At 42.7% G+C, this 10,767-nt stretch overlaps 1 pseudogene; it reads left to right on the top strand.

The window, feature by feature from the left end:
• The first annotated feature begins 10,090 nt into the window (after positions 1–10,090).
• LOC130121061 (max-like protein X) overlaps positions 10,091–10,767 on the top strand; it is a 1,830-nt pseudogene continuing 1,153 nt past the window's right edge.

The raw sequence follows: 10,767 nt of genomic DNA, 5'->3' as shown, positions 1-10,767 counted from the left end.
ATGTTGTACCCACATGATATGAGTATTCTGCTAGGTTGATAACATGGCTGAAACAGAAAGCCGATCTGAGGGAAAGATGTGCTTGTCACAGCAAGAGGAAGAGCGCAGAAAGCAGACGAGACAATTCATTAAAACATGAAATCAATTCAAAGTTGGTTACATCCTCAACTGCTCCTGCTATTACTGACACTTAATAGGCTTTATTGAGTGCCCATGAAATGGACCCCAGACTTTCATGGGCGAGAGGAAGGAGTCTGATACTGCCAGAAGGCACCAGACTCTCTATGGGCAGCCTGTATTTTAACATCTACAGCTGTAATCTTTACTTTCTAATTAACCTGGCATGAGGAATAGCACACATTCATTAGTAGCGTTATGTACAAACATGGCAACATTAAAGTCACATCGCCGTAGTTTGAGAAACAGAGATCTCATCTCTGTAAATTATATTCATATGCTATTATTATGACAATATGAAAGTAGAACTGTTTCATTTTGAAAACTAAATTGTTTAGCATTTATTTTCATGGCATTTCTTTCCACATTTCTTTCTTTCCGCTTCCGGTGTGAGAAGATGACGGCGCAAACTCACGTTTGTGGCGGCCTCACCCACTACTGAGTATGCAGTGTCTTTGTCCACGTCTGTGTCTGCGTCTAAGTTTGTGCCATCATGTGAAGTTTTTATTTTGATTGTCGATTTTTTTCGTTTGGCTGGGAGAGCTTGGTCTGCTATCCTGTGGGCCCAGGGACCATGGCCCTGCCCGGAGCTGCGCACAACAGGAAACACCGAGGTGGTGTGGCGGCGGCCTTGTCTAGCGTTGACTGTGTTTTTGGTGTTGTTGTGTGAAGTGCGCAGAGGTGTGTCTAAGGTGTCTGGCTGGGAGAGCTGACATTGGATTGGCTGAGGGAGTTTGGTCTGCTGCGTCCAGTGGGCCCAGGGACCACGGCCCTGCCCGGAGCTGCGCCGGAAGAGGAAACACCAAGGGCGGTGTGGAAGCGGGGAAGGCTAAGCTAACTGCTAGCCCATGCAGACCGGCAGTTCCGACAGTCACCCTGGCTGGCGTTCGCTCTCTGGACAGTGGACTTTTTGGACTATGTTGCACTGAATGGACTGTGTTGTTAACTGTTTGTGTGTTGTTGGATTTTTGTTCCCTTTTTCTCTCTGTTTTTGTATGTTTTTGGTGGTGTCGTTTTAGGAAATTTTGGATTCATCCATTATCCAAACCGTTTATCCTGCTCTCAGGGTTGCGGGGATGCTGGAGCCTATCCCAGCAGTCATTTTGGGTATGTGTTTTTATCTTTTGTGTTGCACTGCTGTGAGCTGGGAGAAACAAAATTTGGTTTCTTTTGCATACGCAAGTACATGATTGATATCACAATAAATTGATCCTGATCCCTGATTTGTCCTTTGTCATGCGGTAACACCATGAAATAGATGATCTGAAAAGCCACAGCTTTGCTAGCTTGTGGTATTGAGCCATGCTTGCACCAGCAGCAGCAAGCAGCCGATCTACAGTTATTTATACAGCATTATGTGGCCATTATGTATTAAAAATGGACTTGACTGTAGGGCCTTTAAACAAGTAGTCCATGCATGTTTGCAGTGGACTTGACTGCTCAGTTTAAGTGCTTGCCCTGATTTACACTGTGTCATTGCCTTTGTATACCTGAAATAATGACTGCTGGTAATGGGAATTACTTTTTAAAAAGGAGCTAGTTATTAAATGCGTGGGATTCCTAAATCTATTCTATTGGTCTTTTGATCTATTACTCACAATGTGGGTGCACTAGAGAGGTTTTAGTGCCGTTCTCTAAACATCACATATGGCATTACATTTCAGCCAAGTAATGGTGAGCGGCGACTGAAAATAAATCAAAATATGACCATAATATGAACTGAAAGGATCAGCTCTCAGCCAAGCTTTTTTGGCAAACCAACAGTCGCCAGTTCTCCTGTATTGCACATGCACAAACAACGCACTCTTCCTCAAATCCTTAGCACTCAGTTTGGTACAAATGTGTTGAGGAGGAATGGCTCTGTACAAAATGATGAATGCATATCACAAATGCAGAGATGTGAAACAGTCCAGCCAGTTATGTTATCTGTCAGTGTCAGATGTGATGTCTGGCATGCCATTTTTTTATATAGTGTATAAAGTGTGCTAGTCTAGCAGTTGGGCTCGTGTGTGTGTGTGTGTGTGTGTGTGTGTGTGTGTGTGTGTGTGTGTGTGTGTGTGTGTGTGTGTGTGTGTGTGTGTGTGTGTGTTTGAGAATAAGAGAGACTTTGACTATGACTGAACTGGTTTATAGCAATAGTCCATTAGCTAGTTGGAGCTCTTGCTGTTCAGAATAAGAATCAGAATCAGAATCAGAATGCTTTATTTATCCCCGAGGGGAAATTGAGTTCTATTACAGACACTCACACTCTAATAACTAAAAACTAACAAGATACAAGATAAGAAAATAGAAACAGAAACAAACAGAAATAAAAGATAAATAAGAAATAGAAATAGTTGATAATGATGCTGAGCTCTTGCTGTTGTTGATAATGATGTTGAGCTCTTGCTGTTGATAATGATGCTGAGCTCTTGCTGTTGATGATGATGTTGAGCTCTTGCTGTTGATGATGATGTTGAGCTCTTGCTGGTGATGATGATGTTGAGCTCTTGCTGTTGATAATGATGTTGAGCTCTTGCTGTTGATGATGATGTTGAGCTCTTGCTGTTGATGATGATGTTGAGCTCTTGCTGTTGATGATGATGTTGAGCTCTTGCTGTTGATGATGACGTTGAGCTCTTGCTGGTGTTGATGACGTTGAGCTCTTGCTGTTGATGATGATGTTGACCTCTTGCTGTTGATGATGATGTTGAGCTCTTGCTGTTGATGATGATGTTGAGCTCTTGCTGGTGTTGATGATGTTGAGCTCTTGCTGTTGATGATGACGTTGAGCTCTTGCTGGTGTTGATGACGTTGAGCTCTTGCTGTTGATGATGATGTTGACCTCTTGCTGTTGATGATGATGTTGAGCTCTTGCTGGTGATGATGATGTTGAGCTCTTGCTGGTGATGATGATGTTGACCTCTTGCTGGTGTTGATGATGTTGAGCTCTTGCTGTTGATGATGATGTTGAGCTCTTGCTGTTGATGATGATGTTGAGCTCTTGCTGTTGATGATGATGTTGAGCTCTTGCTGTTGATGATGATGTTGAGCTCTTGCTGTTGATGATGATGTTGAACTCTTGCTATTGATGATGATGTTGAGCTCTTGCTGTTGATGATGATGTTGAGCTCTTGCTGTTGATGATGATGTTGAGCTCTTGCTGTTGATGATGATGTTGAACTCTTGCTGTTGACGATGACATTGAGCTCTTGCTGATGATGATGATGTTGAGCTCTTGCTGTTGATGATGATGTTGAGCTCTTGCTGTTGATGATGATGTTGAACTCTTGCTGTTGACGATGACATTGAGCTCTTGCTGATGATGATGATGTTGAGCTCTTGCTGTTGATGATGATGTTGAGCTCTTGCTGCTGCTGCTGCTGATGTTGAGCTCTTGCTGTTGATGATGATGTTGAGCTCTTGCTGTTGATGATGATGTTGAGCTCTTGCTGTTGATGATGATGTTGAGCTCTTGCTGTTGATGATGATGTTGAGCTCTTGCTGTTGATGATGATGTTGAGCTCTTGCTGTTGATGTTGAGCTCTTGCTGTTGATGATGATGTTGAACTCTTGCTATTGATGATGATGTTGATCTCTTGCTGTTGGTGATGATGTTGAGCTCTTGCTGTTGGTGATGATGTTGAGCTCTTGCTGTTGATGATGATGTTGAGCTCTTGCTGTTGATGATGATGTTGAGCTCTTGCTGTCAGCGTTGCCAAACAGGACACCCTGATCCTCTGATTGGTGAACAGCTTGGCCGCAGGCATTCTGGGTGAATTGTGGGGTGAAGGGTTGTGGATGATTTTAACACTACAGGCTCAGTTAACAATGCCCTAAATACACCTGCCAGGCCCTCTGTCATACAAAAGTAAAACCGCCCAACTCAGGATAGAAAAGTCTAAGAAAATATGTGTGCCTTGTCCAACGGATTACTTTTGATTTGATGTGGAAAAAGAAAAAAAGATGGAGAGAATCTGCCTGCATAAAAAAATGAATTGAGTTTTAGCTCAACACTCATAGTTATTGAGATTCTTCATGAACACCTCTTTGGACGTAGAAGGCGGGAAAACTCATAATATTACCAGTGTAAGTTGCACTCAGTGCTTTTGAAACAATTTACCCATTTTGAATTTCATATTGCACTGACCCCCCCCCACCACCATACACACACACACAGCACCGGTCACACCTCTAAGTGCAATTTAGATTCCAGCAGGATTTCAGAGGAAACCTGCTGTTAAAGATCTCCATTTCTTTCCCCAGAAACTAGAACAGCGTTTATGTGAGACAGGACTGGTTAGCCTCAATTCTCCTTTGTGACTTCAAGAACACACTTATCCTGAAGCCTTAACTACAAAATGGCCTGGATATTTTGCAGCTTAACACAGCAAGATGAGGGGGGACAAAAAAGACTCGACGTTGTGTGCGAAACAGCTCGGTGGAAATAAGCAGGCTAGCGGAGAGCTTGTTTGAAGGTCAATTCACTAAAATGAAACAAACACAGGCAGCACGGTGGTGCAGTGGTTAGCGCAGTCACCTCACAGCAAGAAGGTCCTGGCTTCGAGCTCTGGGGTAGTCCAACCTTGGTGGGTTGTCCCAGGTCGTCCTCTATGTGGAGTTTGCATGTTCTCTTCGTGGGTTTCCTCCGGGGGCTCCAGTTTCCTCCCACAGTACAAAGACATGCAGGTCTGGTGAATAAGCTGTACTAAATTGTGTGTGTGTGTGTGTGTGTGTGTGTCGGCCAGGACTGGCGGCTTGTCCAGGGTGTCTCCCCGCCTGTTGCCCAATGACTGCTGGGATAGGCTCCAGCATCCCCGCGACCCTGGGAGCAGGCTAAGCAGTTTGGATAATGGATGGATGGATGGATGGATGGATGTTTAGTCATCATAACCATTTCAAAAAGAGACGTGGCACAAATCCACCACCAAAACCCCATGATGAAGAGTCTGAACCACCAGTTAAACTGGGACTGATCTATGCAAACTCTTAACCAAGTTATACTTCCCTTAAACCAGGGTTACACAGACTTGGCCAACTCAGGAGACAAACTGACAAAAAAAAATAATTTTTTTTTGAAAGAGTCATATTACAAAAACGGCCCAATCCTTGACCAACTATTAAATAGATGATTTACAAGATATGAAAAAGCATGAACATGTATTATGTCCTGTATCAGTAGGCTACAGAAATTTATTAGCATTACCATGGCAACCTTAACTATTGATACATATGGCAAGATCACAAGGAGTGTATAATCATTTGCATGAATGGTTTCCCCCAGCAATTCAAATGCCTCTATCGGCCCTGCAGTAGACCAGGCTGCAGCCAGCCCATCAGCCCAGAGTCCGCTGACGTAGTAAAACCCCAAAACAACTGTAGAGAAGTCCATAACCATAGAACTAGACTCATGTAGGCTACGTACAGAGCCTGATCAGCACCAAGTCCATAACTGCAGCTTAATATTCTCTCTCCCCCAGGAGGGAGAGACAAAGAGGACACACACACACACACACACACACACACACACACACACACACACACACACACACACACACACACAGAAGGAGATGGGGAAAGAGAGAGAAACACACTGAGTTCTCCAGGTGGGAGAACACGAGAGCGACAGAGAGAAGAAGATGAGGGTGGGAGAACAGGAGAGAGACAGAGAGAAGAAGAGGAGGGTGGGAGAGATAGAGCATCATACAGAGAGACAGCACTTCAGTTTTACTGTACCAAAGCATACTAGTCGGTGAAACATTAGCAGGAGATAAACACTGGACGTACACCAGTCAGTGTGATTCGTGACACTCCTGTAACACAACACTTTTGTAATCGGCCTCTGTGCTGCCTGGGAGCAGTGACCCAAAAGGGGCAGTTCAGTTCTGTTGGACTCTTCAGTTTGCTCGGTAGGCCACGTTACTCGATGTCAGGTGCTGTCACAAAGCAGACAAGAGCAACTCATATTTGACTGTTCTGCAGCCTGTTATTCTTCATTCTTGCATTTTTATAAATTATTTTTGCCATTTTAGCTTCATGTTAGCTTGCCACTGACCCGATGAGCATGCACAGGTGCAGGGAGACCGGAGGTCAGTTGGTAGTTCAGAAGGGGGGGTGGGGGTGGGCACAGATTCTCATAGGTCAGTGGTTGTCATGAATGGGAAATTAAATTTGAATGGAGTATCACTACTAGAATATGTCTTGGACAAAGTATTTTTGAAATACCTGTTTGAAAAGTAAAAATTGGAGCCTACTTAAACAGCCTCAACACAGTCATCAAAGAGCCACGGTGTGAGCACCACCACTGCCTTACAGAAACACCGCCAGCCTTCAACAAGAGGAATCCTAATGATGGCTGACAGAACAGTCAGACGATATCCTCCTGGGTGTAGTAGAGGGATCGATGAGGGGGCTGACATGAGAGGAGGCCTCTGCAGGAGGAGAGAGAGACAGAGAGAGAGAGAGAGACAGACAGACAGACAGACAGAGACAGAGAGAGACAGAGATTATGATAACAATGATTATGATATCATAATCATTGTTGTTGTTGCTGTTATTATAATCATTGTTGTGTTGTGTTGTTGTTTTACATGCTTTGGCAATATGTACACAAACGTATTTCATGCCAATAAAGCAAATATTGAATTGAATTGAATTGAATTGAATTGACAGAGAGACACCGCGAGAGAGAGACAGAGACAGACAGAGACAGATAGAGACAGAGAGACAGAGAGACAGAGAGACGGAGACAGACAGAGAGACAGAGAGAGAGATAGACCCACATTCAATTGTGAGTCCTAGTCCATCTGACCTCACAGGAGTCCTGCATCTGAATCAGTGTGTTTTATCTGAATCAGTGTGTTTTATCTGAATCAGTGTGTTTTATCTGCCAACTACGTTTTCACAGTAACCCTTTAAATTACACAAAAACTCCGTATACATAAATAACAAAGTTTTACACAAGTAGAATAGATGTAATTGAACTGTGATGAGGGTAATTAGTGAGTAACATACTGTGGTTAGTTTGCTTGTCTTTATAACGTGTGTTAAATATAATCCACATCACACACTGTATGGGATAAATTCACATTGTACCAAACACAAGTAGTATTATGACTCCTTTATGTGTCAGGGATAAACATTATTATCTGTTAGATGTGAATATAAGGTGAATAATGGATGTCCTGCTGAGGCTGATAGCACATCTTATCACCATGTTCACCTTATATTCCAGTTTAACACAGGATTACAAATATTTGTGTTTGGTGTGATGTGATGTACATTTGATGCATATTTACTACACATAATTACGAGGAAAAAAACCAGATATATAGAAGTGATTTTATTGTACATATATATATATATATATATATATATTGCTCAGTAACTACCGCTCATCACAGTTCAATTACATCTATTTCCCTCATCATTCACTTGGTTATTTCTATGAATGGCCTGTAACTTAGAGAGTAACTGGACGTTGTTTTGTCATATGGGTGGTAAATATAAATATGTCTCGCAACCTTATTACTATTGTTATACATGGACCTTATGGACATGATATAAAGAGACCACCCAACAAGTTGAAACATAACCAGATTCTGATTCCGATATGTGTGTTCCATACGACATGTGTAATGTGGATAAATATATGTTAATATTTAACGTTTTAGTCACTTAGCAGACACTTCTATCAGAGATTCATAATGAAAGAAAGCAAAAGCTAGCAGAGTATGTGTTGTGGTTGTGTTTGTATTCTCTTAACATGTCCATATCAATGGGAACTCTCCCTGTGATAGATGGCTGGTGTTCTCTGGGTAATACAAATAATGTCAATAAGTCTAATGGACTGTATATAATGTACCGTATGCAATGTACTTGTACTGTATATAATGTACAGTATATAATGCACTGTATATAAAGCATTGTATATAATGTACTGTATCTTAAGTACTGTATATAATGTACTGCATACAAAGTATTGTTTAAAATGTGTGGTATATAATGTATTAAGTACTGTATATAATGTATTGTATATAAAGTACTGTATATAATGTACTACATATATTGTACTGTATATACGAGGTCGGGAGACAGGAGGCCCTCTGTATTTAAGACCCACATGACACATTTACTGAAGGACAAAGACTACTCTATCTGCATATATGCAAATACCAAATCTAGCTGGTGGGAATTAATGAATTCGAGTGACTGTCCCAACAGCGGGGACTAGATGTCTGAAATATGGAAATATGAAATGGAAAATAGTGACTGCATGCACACTTGCATGTAAATATGTGAATATGTATTTGTGTGTATGTGTGTGTCCTATGCTTGTCTCTTCCCCTGGATCTCCACCTTGTCATGGTGGAGAAGCTTTATGATCCCAAGAGCTATGCTGTCCAAAGCTTGGCTCCTGGTAGGGTCACCCAAGGTGGATAGGTCAAGGGGGAGGTTCCAGACGAAGCATGATCCAACAAAGACCTCAACGGCAGAACTGGTGGAAGGTGTCTCCAGGTCACAATGACAGTGAAGGCGGAAGAAGGCTGCAACAGAGGGTGGTCCCCAATTGTCTTGGTTCTCCATGCCATTGGAATTTGGCCACCCCTGCCAAGCACCGTATGGTGGCTGCAGGTGCATCAGCCTCTCCACGTAAAAAGCTGTCACATGCAGGCGTCGTCCTCCCATTATGTGGCTCCAGGATCAGCCTTTACGCCCACCTGAAGACCCAGAGGGACCCGGAGGGACCCAGAGGGAGGACGGTCATACTTGACCCTGAGTGACTGCCGATGACACTTGTCTGCTTGTGCATGCATGCATATATAGTATATGTGTATGTATGTGTTTATATATATATATATATATATATATATATATATATAAAATATGTGTTTATGTTTATGCTTATGTATGATGTGTGTCAGCGGTGTCCATCATTGATTCTGACGCCTCCGTCATCATCACCTCTTTACAGCCTTTACAGTGACGTAGCATCCTCAGTCTCATAATGCTGTGTGAAGAAATCCAATCAGGAAAACATTTTGTTTCTAAGTGGCCCGCATCCCCGAGGACCGAGGACCAGTCATCACAGACAGCTGAGCAGACCCGGGAGCTGCAAAACTGGGTCATTAAAGTGGATTAATACTGTATTTCCGCGAGATGGATGCACAACACAACCTCCGACTCCTCCTCCGTTCACCCCCACATCACATCAGACTTTAGAGACGAGACTTCGCAACCAAACACAGTTTAACTGACGCTTTAGACACACAGCAGAATATCCTAGACACATTAAACAGATGATATCGGCCAAAATCAATAGGGACTCTACGGATTTTAGCGCTGAAACAATTAGCTGATTAATCAGTTCGTCAGTCAATAGAACATTAATCAATCAAGAGTTTGGTAATCAAGTAAAAATGCCAACCCTTTGCTAGCTATATCTTCACAAACACTAAGATTTGCTCGCCTCTCTCCAGTTCTCGTCATCATGACATTAATTTTGTGGAGGTCTTGTTGGCTGCTGGTCAGACTCAGCTATCAGCTGGCAGATGTCGCGCTGGACTCTGGGAACTGGAGATGGGCATCTGTCATTATTTTTGACATTTTTTAGACTAATTGATTAACCAGTTAATTGAAGCAATAATCGAGAAATGAATTGATAATGAAAATAATCATCAGTTGGAGCTCTAACTTTAGGACCTTCAGGCCCATAACTTTACGCCTTTCCAGGCAGCCGTGATCCATCAACACTGGGAGAAAATGATGTCATGAGAAAATGCTTTTGATTCAAGCTTGATGGATATTGAATTCATTAATTGAGATGTACAATAAAGAATATACCACGGTGTCCATGTCATGTGAGGAGGTCTCAGATTTATACTGAACTACTGATGGATCTCCACCTTCAGATGACTGACATCTGACATTTGTGATGAGGGGCCGTCCGGTCCAGGTTAGTCTTCCCACATATAAAGCATGCTACACCCTGGATGACAGAAACACTACAAACCAGAACAGACCAAACACCGACACAGACCCTCTCTGTCACCAAGTCATTCACCATGTAGATTAACTTTAATTCATATTTTGGTCTTCATTGGAAAACTGACGGTGCTTTCAGCGACGACGGCTTTGATCACAATTTCTTTGCAGAGACTGCAAGAAAGAGTACTGTTGTCTCCAGGGCCAACAGCATAGAATCCACAAGTGCCTCCTCAGTACCAAATACAGATGATGGAGACAGTGACTACAGGCACGAGACATCATAAAAGAACTCCTATAAAGACAGATGAAGACAAGCACACACACACAGGCTGAACAGAAATGAAGAGATGCTATTACGAAAGGTAACGACGACCTTCAGTCCACAGTACCCACCTGCCAGCAGCAGTCTGAATTTGCTGTGGGAACACAGAAAATAAGCAAGGCCCCCACACTGCAGCAGACCATTGACTACATCCAGTGTCTTCACAAGGAGAAGAAGCAAGAGGAGGAAGTGTCCACACTGAGGAAGGAAGTGATGGCCCTAAAGATCATGAAAATGAACTATGAGCACATAGTGAAGGCCCACCATAATAACCCGCAGCAAGGGGAGGAGCAGGTGTCTGA

This window comes from Lampris incognitus, chromosome 11, assembly GCF_029633865.1.
Source record: "Lampris incognitus isolate fLamInc1 chromosome 11, fLamInc1.hap2, whole genome shotgun sequence".
NCBI classification, from domain to species: Eukaryota; Metazoa; Chordata; class Actinopteri; order Lampriformes; family Lampridae; genus Lampris; species Lampris incognitus.
The sequence above is the reverse complement of the archived record's forward strand: the minus strand, read 5'-3'. Positions and strand labels throughout refer to the sequence as shown.